This window comes from Podarcis muralis, chromosome 15 (genome assembly GCF_964188315.1).
Source record: "Podarcis muralis chromosome 15, rPodMur119.hap1.1, whole genome shotgun sequence".
In the NCBI taxonomy this organism is placed as follows: Eukaryota; Metazoa; Chordata; class Lepidosauria; order Squamata; family Lacertidae; genus Podarcis; species Podarcis muralis.
Genome location: NC_135669.1, coordinates 23,847,494 through 23,865,192, shown reverse-complemented (window position 1 = coordinate 23,865,192; position 17,699 = coordinate 23,847,494). Strand labels below are relative to the sequence as shown.

Genomic DNA, 17,699 nt, shown 5'->3' with positions numbered 1-17,699 from the left:
AGCCTAGTTTCACCCCTGATCGTGCCCACAGCATTACCTTAGCATGGGACTACTTTGAGGATATATTTGGATACAAAGAAATCCCCAATGCCTAATTTTTAAGAGGTAGAAATAATTCTGCTTTGGACACTGAACAAGATATTCTGCATAGAGAACAACAAAAAGAGCTGTGGCCAATTCAGATTTGAAACCTGGCACAACATCACTGTGTGCATTGCTTATTAAAGAACATTTCTAGCTCTCGTGGTTGAGGAAAAATGTAGCAGAAGGTCAAGACTTTATTTTGATGACCCTGCTCTGTTTTTAGGGGCCTTGTGGGCTTGAGATTTTGCAAACTCCTTATATTTTTCTTCTTCAACTGGCTGGGGTTCAAAATTGTCTAAGTGTGTGGGTCGCAGTCTGTACAAAATGTACAAAAGCCAATTTAGTCCCAAAAACCTTGACTAACCTAGGTTGAATACACTTAACTTCCAAGTCATGTAGGATTCTTCATTTATCCCTGTGCTGGTTATATGCATGGTTGCACAAGTCTTCACTACTGGCCATGCATTTCTCCTTCCCACTCTCTTGGAAGCCATCCTATGCGCAACATGACCTTAGCCACATGACCTTTCCATGTCCATGTTAAAGTTACAGTGCTTTGCATCACTTCAGCTAAGAAAGTATTCATTTTTGGAAAGTGGAGCAAAGACAGCTGAAAGTGTTATGTACTGAAGTTCTCACCCTGGGCCAGCAGGGGGATACTGTAGATAGTTTTCACTCAGGTCCACGTCAGTTATTTTAGGCGGGAAACCCTGGGTTGTTGTTGCTACAATGTTGATAGCTGGCTGCCTATAAAAGCAGGCCGGCTGAGCTGTTTGCTGTCCAGTTTCTGTTCCAGCTTACAAAATAAAGAGCTGCTTGGAGAAATCGCTGTGTCGTCTGCCATGTCTACCCACTATTTAACAGAAAGAACCTAGAATTTCATGCTTAGTGTGAAACTGACCTGCAGCTCTGGAAGACAGGCTTCTGTTAACAGATATATTACATTTCCACAGCACTTACACCACAATATTTTATACCTGGGAAATGTAAATGAGCATCAAAGGAGCTGACCTGATTAATCATAAGTAACACAACTCTTAAACAACCCACATAGCTGCAAAGTATTTTGAACTTTTATATTACGGTATTTCAAAATCAGATTCAACCAACCAGACCCACCAGAGGAAGCCCACACAAAGGGCTTCAATCCTCTTCTCCAACCCTCTAAATTGGCCAGGGGGTTAGGAAAACCACCAGAAGAGGTGGGGGAGGGGAGAGAGGAGATTATTCCATTTGACAAACTGAAATGTTTGCGCTGATGAAACAATCACCTTAGCACTACAATGAATCCCTCCTTAAAATTAATGATTTTTTATTTAATATCAGTTTTATTTTTAATTATTTGAACGTTGCATGTTTCCTGTTGTACAACTCTAGCATAAGAGCATCAGAATAAATTGCTTCTATTCAAATGTGGTGGACGAGTTTTTCTCCTCCCTCTCCCATCCCTGTCGTGCCATCTACATTTTCCTTGCACTGGAGAAGTCCCAATGAAATTCAACAGCAGTCAGCAGGACTACCACAAAAGATTTAGCACAACTTAAAAAACCATGTTTCAGAAAACAGAAATCCTAAACCCTTCACTGCAGGAGACGGACTGCTTTACATTTTGCTCTAATAATCAATGCCCTTTGAAATGCAATTGAACTCATAGCTTCCTCATAGATCAGGAAGCTACAGCAAAGAACCATAAGCCAGCTATGCGTTTCTCTCGATCTCTTTATAACTTCTAAATTAGTGAGTGGAATTTATTCCCAGCAGTACAACATTGCTGTCACCAGCAAAGAGAAGGCGATGACATTAAAAAGTAATTGACATTAAGATGGCTATGACATTAACATTAATTATGTTTGATACATGCTTGAGGTGGAATCTATTAAGACTCCGGGCTTCAAGCTTCAGCACATTCAGACATTTAGTCTTTCCCTTACTTCTTGCCTGTTACACTTTTTTCTTCTATTTTTGATTCTCTCCCTGTAATGGGGCACTACGAACGTGTGGGTATTCTGTATAAGCCCATTTCAAGATAGAGGACGTATTTTGTAAAGCCGCAGAGTTTAGGTTACATTGCTGGATTAAATTCTCAGAATGAACTTTGATGAGAAATGTCAAGGGGATTTTGTTCCTGTTTTATTGATAATGCCACAATTCCCTTTGCGGACACAATCCGGTCTTCAGGAGGAAAGAAACATAAAAACAAGGCAAGGTTGTAGGGTTCAAGCCCACCGGCTTGGCCCCCCTGGATATTGGATGCTCGGGGCCATGTGTGTGCAGCCTGCTCCCTCACACCCAGCCTCCTGGGTCAGGTCTGACTCAGGAGGCAGAGAGAGGAAGGAAAGTTGCAGCTGCATTGCCACTCCCTTCCACAGCTGGGCAGCACACCTTGCATGTCTGGGCGCAGTGGGCTCCCATATCATGTTTGATGGACATGCAAAAAGATGTGGGAATTTTGGGATGAAATTTATAACAAATTTAAAAAGAAGCTTAAAGTCTCGTTCCCCCCAAAGCATTCCTCTTAGGGATCACTGGGAATGAAATCCCAAGAGATTTTGAGAAAATCTTTATGTATGCCACCACGGCAGTAAGAGTCTTGGTTGCCCAGATCTGGAAAATGGAGACCTTACCGACCAAGAGAGACTGGCTGATCAAATTGATGGCGTATGCGGAATTGGACAAGCTGGCAAGTCTGATAAGAGATCAAACAAAGCAAAAATTTAAAAATGATTGGAATATATTTAAACAGTATTTGAAAGACCATTATGGAGAATTAAATTTTTTTGACCCGTTTAGAATAACTCCTGTAAGGAAAAAATAGTAAAATATAATGGAATTAGGTTACCAAATAAAAAGTTGTGTCAGGAGGGGCAGTAAAACTGAGAACCCAAGTAAGAAGGGGAGGGAAGTCAAATGCAAATGGATTACAATTGAATCAAACAAATAAGTATGTATTTTTGTGTTTCTTTTCCCCTTTATTTTGTTCTATAAATATATGTTTAACCTACAGGAAAACCAAGTTATGACAATGTGATGTGATGAATGTATGTTTAAAGAAACTAATAAAAATGAATTGCAAAAGAAAAGGGAGCATATCTTCCACCGCTGGGCGTGCTGACATCAGGTGCACACACACACCCCACGGTGTGCGCGTCCCCACACAAAAATTTGTGGGTGCCCTGCCCCTTCATGGGGAATGTTGTGGGGGCTGGAGCACCCCCAGTCCCTCACACTCGGCGTTTATGGTGGGGTTGATGCTTTTCCATTATCTACATGGGTGAAATCTAGTGTTTGGGACAAAAGGAGAATAAGAGAAAGTTTTTTTTGGGAGGGGTTGTCTTCTGCTATCCATGGGATTCTCACGCCTAACACTTTTCCTTATCAAATTATAATTTTGTGCTACATAAAGGCAAGTACTGAAACTACATGTATCTTGTTACAATAATGAAGCCTGTTTTCTACACATCTGCCACCCAATACATAAAAGTGTCTTCTTTCTGCCTAGTTGTCACCAAATTCTTCCAAATGGCAGTGGCTCAGCATGGCTAAAGGTCAGGCATAATAGGGGCTGTCTTCCAGCACTATCTGAAGGATAAAGAGAATTAGAATTACAAATACTGGTTTCCGTATTTACAATTAAAACTAGATTTTGCAGCTTATTTTAAATAAATAGGCAACCTTCCTTATAACTGCTTTTTATGATATATGTATCTTTCCTCTCTTCACATTCTTTCCAGCTTTCCTGATATTTTATGAGAAAGTGTACTTTATAAATTTTAATAAATTAAACAAAACCCTCCTATAGTAGAGCCTCTTTTCTCCCTTGATATCCTGCCACCTCTCCTTTTCTATGATGTGCTTCCTTCATTCCCCTTGTCCAAGTCCTTCTGCCCACCCTGTTCCTCTCTGTAACAGAACTCAGCCAACCACTGATGTCAAAACAGTTCACCACCACCCAATTGTTTAACATGTTACAATATAAACTGTAGCGTACATAAAAACAAAAAGCCGCCATAGACAATGATGGAAGCTCACACTCTTAGTGAGATGTGCCTCACTTTGCCCTTTATTCAAGGAGATTCTCATTCCTGCAGGAAAGCTTCGTTTTTGTTTGGCTACTTGTATTTGTATTATTTCCTCGAGAAAGCATCTGTGTCTGAATTTCTATTCCTGGCCCAACAGTTTCTTTGAATTGCCATTAAATAAGAAGTCCAACACATATTAACTGCACAGATCTCTCTGAACACACCTTTTGCAGGCAGGTGCTCAAATTTCCATGCCACTCACTGTAAATCCTCCAATTTCCAAATCTGAAAAATGGAAGAGTTATAACTTTCTTCTTTTTTAAAAAAAAGTTTTTGTGAGAGAATAAACATTATCTTAGGTTACGTGCTTATGTGAGGAAAATCAGCCCTAAATCAGCCACAAACATACCCATTTCTATTTCACATCTAGGAATCATAGTGCAAGCCTGTGTTTAACAGGTGAGTGTTCTTGGCTCAGTCAATATTTTCTTTATTTTCAGTATAACAGTTTTTGTGTGCATTTCTGCTCTCTGAGGAATATGTGGATTTGGCTGAGAGAAATAAAGTATCTTACAAAAATCCAAAGCCACCTACAGGCTTACATCTGAGCTAGTTCCACCACCTAAGCAGTTTCAATACCACAAGAAAACAGTAGTAGCTAAAAATATTAAATATCCCCCTTTTCTTCCATCATATGACACTTCCTCATTTCCTCATGGCAGTGGCATCATTGGAAAGCAGCCTGACCCAACTCTATAATTTGTTTGCACAACCAAACAAAAACAAAGCTGGAAAAATATGGCTAGTTCATACAATACCAGGACCCAAAACAAGCCACACTGGACTTGTCAGGACAGTAGGTCCACAGGGGCATGTGACTCAAACCAGACATTATTTAGGAAACAGCTTACCAAGGGAGTTTGCCCAGGTCAAGACGGGGTGAAGCTGATTTAACGGGAAGCTGACCAAGGAAGTCTATACTTAAATATCCAGGAATGGTCGTGGACAGATATGTGTCTGCAAAGTCAAGATGCCCTACTTTGAAGAATGGGTAATTCTGAAACAAAACCTAGGAAGGTATAAAGACTTAAGAAGACAAACATATGAGACAACCCTGTTGTCAGCCGTGGGCTTCCTGAGGGTTTGCCCTTACTCATATATATAGGAATTCTAAACTGCCTTTCATCTAACTAAAAACCCTACAATAGCTCTCAGTTGCACTTCACTGTCATCTATCTGATAATGTCTAAAATAGATATCCAAGGTTCATTCTGTCAATATAAGGACCCAAACTGCCTTAACGGTGAAAATCTTATTCAGCATTAACCCCGCTTGCCTAATCTTTTCTGCATCCTGACACATATCAGATCTCCTGACTTAAAATTTTGGGCTTGGATACTTGATTCTTGCCCATCAGTGCACTCTGTCTTGTCTTCCTGACTCTAGTGAATGGGTATCAGCTTATATCTAAATACTCTTGTTCTATCTGCTACTAGCATTAAGGTACCTGAGAATTACTACGCATTTGGCTTAAACTCATCTCTAAGCCTACAAATGATTAGGTTTCTCTGTCCCATTCTATCCTACATTAGCTAGGAACACAGGTGGTACAAATAAAACAAGATCTCAAATAAGATTTGTTTTCTCAGATGCAAAAAATTGTATTTATTTTTCTAATACCATCCAATACTGCTCTCAATTTCACATGTGTATTTGCTTTTGCGTTAATCCAAACAGGATAGATCACTGTATGATTTATCAAAACAATCACCACTTCCCAAGAGAGCTCATCTTGGGGAGGTGGGGGGAATGCCATAGAAAAAAAATCATAAGCATTAGTAAAGTTAGACTGTTTTTACCAATTTTGAGAGCTACCTTTGTGCAACCTCTGGCTGCTGTGCTCACTGTAGAGAACTGTTGTTCCCTGAGGCTGAGAGTCACTGTTCTATGTGCTATGAAAAGAAGAGTCACCAATGAGACAAAATGAGTTGATTTAAATGTTTGCACTGAAGTCAGGCATTGTTTCAAAACTACTCATTTCTCTCCCCCCCAAAAAAAATCACATAATGTATGCATACGATACCTTTGCAAAAATGCTCATTAATGTCAGTGTTTTGCCATTTTGTCAGTTTATCAAATTAAAGTTTAAGATGATTTCAAAACGGAGCATTTCCTTTCCTCCCCATTTAATAATAATAATAATAATAATAATAATAATAATAATAATAATTAAAAAAAAATTATTTGTATCCCGCCCTCCCCAACCAAAGCCAGGCTCAGAGCGGATAATGTCTTAGAAATAAGACAATATGGATAATACAATATACAATATGCAAATAAAATAACATTCAACATTCATTGAAATAATATAGAATACAGTAATATTAAATATCAGCATTTCAAAATTAAACAGAAATCCACTCTTAACAGTTACAATAAGTAATTTCTAAAAGAAGTTTTTTAGCTAACTATGAAGTTCGTTTTGAGGCCTCCAAGAATCTTTATCAGGTACAAATGAAAGAGGGCCAATCTAACTAACATTGTATCAAATGGAACTTCTAAAAACATTCTGCTGGTGTTATTTGTAATGCTTTTCTTTTTGGGGGTGGGGTGGGGGAATCCTGAAAACCTGATCCACAATCCATCTGCAACTAAGAGGTGTTGTAACTCAAAAGAACTTCTTGCAATAGTCGGCTCCCTAGGCGCAAAGGAAAACTACCCCTCTACCCCTTTTTCCTAGGCTAAGGTACATCTACTTCCTCTGACCTTCATAGAATGTGCTCCTTGGTAACATGGCTGGCCTTTTCACATCTAATTAGTAGATATGCTCTGCAGCAGCCCACGTGAAGCAACATTTGTTCTGGTTCAGCATGTTAGAAACATTCTGCTCACTCACTCACCCAAGCTCAATGACATCTCATAGCTCTCAGCTGAAGCATCTTTCTGTTCAGGTCACTGATAGCAAGATGGTTGCTTATGCAAAAGGTCTTTGCAGCTTCAGCCAGACCTAGGGCATCTTCACTCTGAAACTGGGACAAGTGCCCAATGGATGCTGCAAAGGTCACAGGAATGCTTGTTGGGACACAGTACAAGTTTATTCTTGTTCAGGGCTTTCCTCAGACAACAACCCTAGGCTCTTTGGCCTTAGCTAGAGGAGCAAACATCAGAGGATCTGTGTGTGTGTGTGTGTGTGTGTGTGTGTGTGTGTGTATGCGTAGACACACAAATAGAATGAGAAAAAATAGTGACTTGGGACAAAACCTATAAAAACTAGGCAGGGGCGGGGCTGTTAAGAATAAGGCAGCAATAAGCAGGTTCACTTCAGAAGAAAAAGCAGTGTTGTGAGGAATGTGAATATAATAGACACCAGCATAGCTCAGAGACATGATAATCCAATCAATTTATTACTATATATGCCTGAAGAGGGGACGCAGGTGGCGCTGTAGGTTAAACCACAGAGCCTAGGACTTGCCGATCAGAAGGTCGACGGTTTGAATCCCTGCGACGGGGTGAGCTCCCGTTGTTCGGTCACTGCTCCTGCCAACCTAGCAGTTCAAAAGTACGTCAAAGTGCAAGTAGATAAATAGGTACCACTCCGGCGGGAAGGTAAACGGCGTTTCCGTGCACTGCTCTGGTTCGCCAGAAGCGGCTTAGCCATGCTGGCCACATGACACGGAAGCTGTACGCCGGCTCCCTTGGCCAATAAAGTGAGATGAGCGCCGCAACCCCAGAGTCGGTCACAACTGGACCTAATGGTCAGGGGTCCCTTTACCTTTTATGCCTGAAGAGAGCCTCAGCATAGGATACATGATATTATTTATTTTCTGATCCCAGCAAAATGCCTTCTGGTACGATATGTAGATTAGATGGTTAAGTAGACTCACCGTGGCCTAGCTCCTGAACACCTGACTTACCACTGCTTCAAAGATATCAGTTTAGTGGAACCACTGACACAGAATACCTGTGGTGGAAAAAAACGTACTAGAGGCACTTAAAAAAAAACACCACACCACCCCCAGCCCAGTCGCCCTTCAGTAACAAACATATTCAACTTGGAGAACCTAAAATATACTTCTCTTTCTGGTTTGGATAGGCTAGGAAGAACTTTGGAATGACCTGTCTGGAGGTACTGAGAATCCCACAATACTTTTTATGCTAGGTGACTTTTGCATGAGGAACTGCATTCATAGATATGCACACCACAAGGGTGAAAGTAAGCAATATATAAATCCACGCTTACTGAAACTGTACCAAACAAAAATATCTTAAGGATACAGACTCACATTCTCTAGTCCAGTGTTTCCCAACCTTGTGCCTCCAGCTGTTTTTGGCCTACAATTCCCATCATCCCTTGCCACTGGTCTTGCTAGTCAGGGATGATGGGAGTTGTAGGCCAAAAACATCTGGAGGCACAAGGTTGGGAAACACTGCTCTAGTCTACAGTATAAGGAACGTGGGGGAGTGGCCGTTGTTGTCATTCATATTTTTGCCCAGAGGAAATCTGTGGTCATCCATGCATGTTTTGGAATAGGTGGGAATATGAAAAGTGACACAGAACATTAGGCATTCATTTTTGTCTCATATTAGCAACACTTGTAGTGGGTACGTGAACTGTCATATCTTGTTATGAGCAAGTATTGGAACATAACTGAGCACTTCACTAGTGTAACTTAAAAATGGCTAACAGGGAATGAAGCTTGTACCTGAAAAGTGACTTTCATTGATTGTGATGGGAGGTACACCAAGGTTACTTCTTAAGATCCAACGTGCATGTGTTTCAAAATAAAGCTTTTTCCTAAATGCAAACTCATCCTGTAAGAATTTGGCAAGGTTTATATCTAGCATTATCATTTTATCGTCAAATGTCTTGATATAAATATGACTCGTCTAGAAATTAATTTTGATGACTTCAAAAAAATTCAGATCTTCCCCTTTCAAAGAAGATCACTGCAAATGTCATGCAAACTACCAGCTGGACCTGGATTTTAAACAGAACTAAACCAGACCCAGTGCCAGCAGTAAGAGTTCAAATCACACGGGCCCCAGTCTTTAGTATGAGGCAGGATCCATGGCGGAGTCAGGCAAACCTTCAATCCCACCAAAAATTAGCAGATCCAGCCACACTGCTAAATTCAGCCAACCTTCAGGAGCTGTTTCAGATACAAGTGATCACAGTGTGCAGCTCCAGTGTTGATTTAATTTATTTATATGCTTCCTGTCCACAGTGAGCTGTGCCCAAAGCAGTTTACAACAAACACCTATTTATTATCAAAATACAAAAAAAGGGGGGGTGGGCAGGAGCCAGTCTGCAAAAGATATAAATAAATTCAAACAGGGCAAAATCAACAATTCAACAAAATGCAGAATAGATTCAATATTACGAAAGAAATACTCTAGACTTAAAAGACATAGGAGCAAAAAGGAAGTCAACAGCCAATAAAGTTCCAGCTGCTGATGCTGGTCTTACTGCACTGTCAAGGAACTTCTGCAGCCTTTCATAACGGGTAGGGGGGGGGGTGAGATCTTCTCCCCCAGACTAGAAGATTTACAGCTGGCCCCTTCATCTCTCCTTCGGAGATTGTTTGGGTCTCTGGTGGCAACAATCTGCTTGATGACTTACTGGCCACTACAATCCTAATGTATTTTCTTTTGAATTGGCCACTTATAGTCAGGTCAACATAAATATGCTAAGTTCTATGTCAAGAACTGGGTAGCTGTCTTGGAATAAATGTAACTTTTTGATCTTACATGCCCCATCGGTGTAGGAACAACAGATTTCTCAAAACACAGCTGAATAGAAGGGATAAATGCCAACACTCAGTAACAAAACGGCATGTGTATCTTCACTTGCCTCTATGCACAAACTTTACATACTGTTTTGTCTCTGATGGGCAACAGCATCTGCTGCCTTCGGCATCACACTTTTTGCTAGTGTTATCCTGCACAGACATTGGTCTTGGAAATATCCACATCTTGCCTCACGTTGCCTTTTGCTGTGTGGTAAACTTTTAGCGACATGTGCTTCTGAACACCTATTCCCCCCTCTTCACTTGTCTATTGCTATAACAATAAATGTTTGGTGTTCAGATATCATACTAGTACTATTATATCTAGAGGACACCTGAACACCTGACTCAAGCAAGTGTATAATGTCACCGGAACCAGACAGGTTGTTGGACAAGTACCTTGCCATGAGGTAAACATGTCTGAAAGTATTAAATAGCAATAAGTAAGAAAACTTCTGCATACATGCTGAGGCTTTTTCTCATTTGTAGATCTTTGCCTTCTGTGGTGCAGAATGGTGACAATCTTATGATGGCCTACAGAAGGACAAATCATAATTAAATCTAATCATGTTTACATAGTCCAACAATTATAAGATAGGTGGCTCAGGGCATCCTTGTGGGAGAGTTATGTATTTGTAATAGAATAGGTAAAAGTTTAGTTTTCTGGCTTAGGGACTTGAACCAGCAGTTGATTGAACTAAGGGCTAATTTGATCCTTTATAAAACAACTTCCTTAGCAGACAAAATCACTGTTAAGATTAGTCACAATCCCGGATCATGATGATGATGCAGAATACACTGTACACGTATACTGCTTTTGGCATCCATCTGTCTCAAAAGACAATGGAGTGCGCTTCTGGGAGTGACGTCAAACCCTGGAGAATCAATCCCTGCTGTTACTGCACAGACCAGTAACTCATATCTGCTGCCTACTGCATTGTTTTTGTTGTGTTAGTAGCACCAAAGTGATCTCTCCGTGGCACAATCCTGGGCAGTGTGTATGAAGGTCCTGGGCTGCCCGGACGGCAAGCCCCTCGCTGATGGTTCCAAAGGAAAGCAGAGCAATACATCTGGCACCAGCTTGACTGGAAGGAGGCATTTGTTGTTGTTGTTTATTCGTTTAGTCGGGTCCGACTCTATTTGTGACCCCATGGACCAGAGCACGCCAGGCACTTCTGTCTTCCACTGCCTCCCGCAGTTTGTTCAAACTCATGCTGGTAGCTTCGAGAACACTGTCCAGCCATCTCGTCCTCTGTCGTCCCCTTCTCCTTGTGCCCTCCATCTTTCCCAACATCAGGGTCTTTTCCAGGGAGTCTTCTCTTCTCATGAGGTGGCCAGAGTATTGGAGCCTCAGCTTCACAATCTGTCCTTCCAGTGAGCACTCAGGGCTGATTTCCTTAAGAATGGATGTGTTTGTTCTTCTTGCAGTCCATGGGACTCTCAAGAGTCTCCTCCAGCACCATAATTCAAAAGCATCAATTCTTCGGCGATCAGCCTTCTTTATGGTCCAGCTCTCACTTCCATACATCACTACTGGGAAAACCATAGCTTTTACTATACGGACCTTTGTTGGCAGGAAGGAGGCATACAAGACGCCATCTAAACGTCTTAGGGACTCTACTCCAGATTCTTGTAGGGTTTACCCCTCAGCCTATTCTTAATATTCTTTCCCATCTAGTCATTCATCATAGTCTCCCTTCAACCAGCATTATTAGGTTTGGTATGTGCAACCTGTATTGAGATTCAGAGCAAGGTTTAGCAACCCAAATATGTTGGGCTTTCTGTTAACTATCATCTTAAGCTGAACATCTGACAAGCAAGTACATGCACCCATCTGCCCTCTATCTCTCTTCCCTTCCCTAGGAGTTTGTACCTGCAACTGAAACAAATTGGATAAATGCCTCAGGTATTCCTGTCTCCAGCTGCAGATGTAATAACTGCAGACAATTTTCTTGTACAGTACTGTCAAGTTCTCTGTGAAGGTCTGAACATCAGAGGCTATAATTTACCTGCTGTTTGGTATGTTACAATAATCAGGAAAAAACTGTTTTGTCTGTTGAGAGGGCACCTAGCCTGTCAGGCAACAAGAAACAAGACTTTGCAATGCTCATAAGATAAATATTTTGTAAACAGTTAAAATTGGAAGACATTGCTCAAAGCAGACATTATCAGCTGTTGACCCCCATGTTATTCGATTTCTCATATTTTACTAGCAATACATATTGACATAAAGTATGAGAAAAAACAGTTGTCATTCCAAAACTCTTTCCAATTTTCAGTGTGATTTCTCAAGTAGGCTGGTCTGACACATAATGCTTTCTTCAGCTTCTACCCCAAGAAGCTTGATTATGATGGCTGTTCGGCCACATTTAAAGGTAATATCCTTTTATTTATGGCATTCTGCCAACAACAGAACAGCAGCAATCTCCAGTCCACTTTTCCATCAGCAATTCCACTTTAATACTCTCTCAAAATTTCATTGTACATTCTGTCCTAGTACAGCAACTTTTGTGAAGGAGCCAGGAAAATAATGGTCACTTCCCCACCTACACAGCTGCTGACCACCCATGATTCAACAGGTATATATATATATCTGCACAGTACCCATCATATTTCCACCTTATAACTGCTTCTGATTGGTATGTGTGTGGGCGGGAGGCATTTAATCTTTAAATCTACAATTTGTTCTTTATAGTTTGATTTGATCCTTACTAATTTCTTTAGCTTCAGACCTCAAATGCCTCACTATGCTTAAAAGAGCAAAGAAATTTACTTTCATTTTATCTTTGTGTCACTTGAAACTTCAAGCGCATGTGATTCAAATTAGGCAGGGTCTCTGAGCACCATGTTTTATATTGACGGGCCTCTCTGTCCTCTTTGTTTTGAGCCTAGCTAGCTGCTCCCTCTGGGAGCTGACTGCAATGAAATATTTTTTTTAACCAGACACTTCTGACTCTCTACCAAATTCCTGAAACCACAGATCAGACTAGGAAAGCAGGCTGCAAGCATCATGCATGTGGGGCCGGGTCTCACTTATTCTGAGCGCTCACACTCTCGGGAGAAGGTGACCTATAGCCTCTCTTCCATTGCTAGCCAAAGAATACAAAGAGCAGATGTCCCAGTATGTACATCGTCTGGGCATAACTGAGTGCTTATCCCACAGAATGTTCCAACTCGTTTCCAACTTTCCCCTCCTCTGCAAGAAAAAATCTGCAAAAAGGCACCACTTGCACATTGGCTCAACTTTTGAAGTTACTAAGGATAGCAAAATTAAAGTTCAAGTGAAGAAAAGGAAGCCTGAAAACAGAATTGCAGCCAATGTTAGTTATACTTAGTAGCCCCATTAAAATTAATCTGCATGATTAACTTAGGTTCATTAATTTCAATGGGTCTACTCTGAGTAGAACTTACTTGGCTACAACTCAGTTTTAAATGTATCATTTTTTGTTAGTATAGAATTAGATTTACAGATCTCTTGAAAAAAAATCTTCTCCAGGTTAATCTACACAATATTTTATTATTGTCACAGCCCATGGTGTTTGTAGGCATTATAACATAGCAGTGAAAATTTGTCCCAAGGAAGCAGCAGGAGAGTGGTTAAGATACCACTTGATCTAATAAAAATATAGTTGATAGCATCAGGACCAATGCAGAAGCAAGACCCAAAAGGAGAAGCATTTCAAGGAAAAGCATTTCCTGAGCGTATGCAATGTTTTGCTAAACTGGGAATCAAACATCAGTTTCTTCTATGGCTGTACAGCAGCCTGTCGGTGTCTCTCTTTATCCATCTTTAACAAATTGATAACTATTATTGTCAAAAAAGAGAAGTAAAAAATAAAAAACCAGCTTCTAAACTGCATCTTTCTCCACCATCACCCTTCACTAGAGTCAATTTTTTACATTTCCAGTTTTAGATGTATTTTTGAAGTTCCTCATGGCACAAGCTGAAGGATACACATGTATTTCTTATGTGTGGTGAACACTCCATTACAAAATTGCTTAAGACTGAGTTTTTCAGTGCATGCAAGGTAGGACAGATGTGAACACCATACAGTACCAACTGCTTACATGAAAGCCCTGCCTCTTTAAAAGGCTAGTTGTTTCACATAGGATTTTATGGAATCAAACTCCCTGTAGATAAAAAGGATTTTCAAGATGCTTAGGGTTCAAAGGTGAATCCAGTTTGCATAGTGAAGAAGCTTGCAGTGTGTATCACAATCCATTTTATCTCCTACCTCCATGCCTTCTTAGTTAACCCTTTCAAGCATAAACTGTAGGCTCAATTAATCAAAGTCTTTAAATACAGCCTAAGCTAGAGAATAGGAACAGCTTGATGGTTAGGCTCTCCCAAACTATTTTGAGAAATCTGAAAGTTCCTTGCCATTATATTTTCAGGTCTTAAGTTAGGTAGCACTTTCTTCAGAATCACTGACACTAAATTCAAAAATACATGCTATTTCTTCCCCAGATTTTAAGTTTACCAAATTATAAATGTAGCTTACAAATAGAAACTTACATACATTTGCACTGACCTGGTTGAATTCTGAGAACACATATACTGTATTATGAGTTATCACATGTGATCAAGAAAAGGGGGGGGAGAGAGAGAGGGAGGGAGAGAGATAACAAGCTCAAACGCCCGTGGCCTTTGGGTGAATTCTGCCCTCTTGTGGTACAACTCTTAGAAACACAAAGTACTATTAAAAATGTGTATTTTATCCATACTATTCATTTTAATTTTCTCCACCTCAATGCCATTCAGGAAGCCAAATCTGAGCAGATTCACTGCCATATGCTTTGATTTCAGATTGCAAAGACAAGGTCTAGCTCAGTGGGGAATATGGACCTGGTTCCTGGGCTGTTTAACTACCAGAAGTGTTAGCTATAACTGGGGAGAGGGGGAGCATATACATCAATATGCACTGTGTTGTGTGTAAAAATGGAACACTGTTTTCACACAATTTCACCGATTCTGTGAAACTTCTCGCAGTATTTTTGAAAAAACAAACAAAGGATGCCTGCCAACGAACAAATTCTGTGTAGTTATGTGCGCTTTCAAGGGATTGCATTTCAATTTTCTATATACCCAGCATAGTTTGCAAAATGTACAAGTATGTTCGGGGTGGGAATAGAAAAAGCTGCTAAGATTGTGATCGTTCAAAACAACAGTCTTCTTTCTCATCCCAGAATATTAGATTCTCACTTAAGCGACTCCTGTGTTAAGTCATAGTAATTAATTTTCAAATAAGTAATCCTAATGTGCATTCTGACACACTTCAGTCACAAGAAAAAAAGGTAACATGCAAGGCCTGAACATTTTGAATGTAATCTTATCACCCTATCATTGGCTTAAGGTATCTAAGGGTCATCCCCCACCCCCATTTTTTATTAAAATAAATTGTCTATACACAACTAAGGTCTTTGTTGCTACTTTGCCAACAGTGAATTCTGCATACCTGGGAGGCTAGGATTTATCCTGAAAAGGTGAATGCAAGAATGTGTGTGTGTGTGTGTCACTCTCATTGTTCCTGTTTCCTCAAACTAGTGTTATAAGAATTCTTAGGTCTCAAATACAGAATAAATGTTCATAAATGTCCAAGGCAAACACATACATAAGTATATAAACCTCGTGTCTAAAATAGTGCAGGAGAACAACCCTGAAGCCCAAATTGTCCTCAAATATTTCTCTGCAAGGAGGAAGGAAATGGGAAAAGCTTTCCAATTGTCTTTGGACTGTAGGGGCTTACACCTCCCTTTTCAAATACAGTCTGGCAAGTATCTGTTAAGCTGAGCAAACAATGAATATGCGTAAGAGATTCCGGAACTAAAGCATTTACCATCTCAAAGGAATGGCCAGGCAACCCAGAAAATGCAATCAAGTAAGGCATTATCGGGTATCATGGCAGACAGGAGAGAAGCAACACTCTCAAATTTCTGCTGGAGTCTGCCTCCTTCTGTGATGCATGTATGATGTTTTGTGGGTGGTCTTGGGCTACAGGGTAGGCAATTTCAAAAGTCTTTATAGGGGCTTGTGCACCATTGTTCGGGGTTCTCCTCCCTCCTGTGTGTGGTGAGTGGGGACCCTGTTGCAACAGTTTATTTCCTTTAATAAAGATCAGGCTTACTAGCCGCTTTCCTTTCAATATGCTCTGCTTGGCCTCTGCTTTTTCTCCGACAGATAGAAATCTCCTGAGGGACTCTACAGGCTCTGGATACCCCATAAGGGAATTAGAGCCAAAAACTAGATAAAGCCAAACAGCTTTTTGAAATGCAAGCACAAATGAATTAACTCATCATGAACACACCAACATTTCACAGTAAAATGATATAAATTGAACTGGGATGACATTTTATTATTAGTTTTCTGTTGCTTCTCTTTTCTGGCTGCTCTAAAGATGGTCAACTGAAAAAATAACAATTAAAACAAGCTGTCACTGGGGTGTCTCCCTTTTTTAAATTAAAAAAGAAAAATGTTCTCAAAAACAGCACACATGATAAAAAAAGACACTCCATAACTATTCGTTTTGTCTACATTACTTTCTCAGCCTAAATTTCACATGCGTATCAGAGTCCCTCTAGCGGCCAACTCTGGAATCATCAATATAGCATTGTCAGCTGTATACAATTTTGCCATTGATTGAGTACAGTACTTGGTTTTCTTTTGTTAGGAGGGTTTTAAGTTAAAAATAATATGTTTCTTATTAACAAACTGTAAGCAAAAGCTTTATCAATCACAAGTCATAAACTTTTGTCCCTAATCCCACCACAAAGTAGCATAGGCCAATGGATGGAGTTTGAGGAGAGGGAATTGATGTCCATGTCATTTCACAGCCCCTCAATGCACAACAACACAATATGGGTGGAAATGCTGCCAACAGAACCAGGACAATCATTTCCAGATTAGCCCTGCCTATATTCAGCTACAGGTTCTTTACGCATAGGTAAAGGTAAAGGGACCCCTGACCATTAGGTCCAGTCGTGACCGACTCTGAGGTTGCGGTGCTCATCTCTCTTTATTGGCCGAGGGAGCCGGCGTACAGCTTCCGGGTCATGTGGCCAGAATGACTAAGCCACTTCTGGCGAACCAGAGCAGCACATGGAAACGCTGAAGAGGTACCTATTTATCTACTTGCACTACATCGCGGGGATTCGAACCACTGACCTTCTGATCAGCAAGTCCTAGGCTCTGTGCTTTGCATGCAAAAAGTCCCTGTTTCAATCCATGACTTCTCCAGATAGGCCTGGGAAACACCCCTGCCTGAAACCACTGCTAGCTGGTGTAGACCAGGGGTGTCCAAACTTTTTTCAGAGAGCCAGATTTGATGAAGTGAGGGCCGACCATAGTTGTTGACCTTTTTTAGGACTGAAGTTGTTGACCTTTTACTGGGGGTTTTGCTCCAGTAAATAAACTGCCACGGGAGCCAGATTAAATTGACCAGAGGGCCAGATTTGGCCCCTGGCCCCTGAACTTTGGACATGCCTGGTGTAGACAGTGCAGAACCAAGGTCTGACTCTGTATAAGGCAGCTTACTATGTTCCTTTTATCAACTCCAACAGTTAAAAGAATTCTACGTTTACCATCTGTTTGGTGCACATGGCAACACTGGTTTTTACCACTGGTGTTTGCCAGCATCAGCATAATTTTTCAAAAAAGAAGAAGTATGTAAACCGTATCTAGATTAGCAGTAAACCAGTCAATAATCTACTAGCCAGCTCATCTGAAATACAGTGGTACCTCGGGTAACATACGCTTCAGGTTACACACTCCGCTAACCCAGAAATAGTGCTTCAGGTTAAGAACTTTGCTTCA

At 40.6% G+C, this 17,699-nt stretch overlaps 1 protein-coding gene and 1 long non-coding RNA gene across 2 annotated transcripts in view; one reads left to right on the top strand and one right to left on the bottom strand.

Annotated features, from left to right (window-relative positions):
- Positions 1-17,699, top strand: part of CLMP (CXADR like cell adhesion molecule) — a 54,783-nt gene that overhangs the window by 23,443 nt on the left and 13,641 nt on the right. The window lies entirely within an intron of this gene.
- On the bottom strand, positions 3,222-6,288 carry LOC144325661 (uncharacterized). The gene is made up of 3 exons (XR_013390869.1): positions 6,187-6,288; positions 5,015-5,172; positions 3,222-3,663 (listed from the first exon to the last, which is right to left on the bottom strand). It is a non-coding gene; the product is annotated as an uncharacterized LOC144325661 (long non-coding RNA).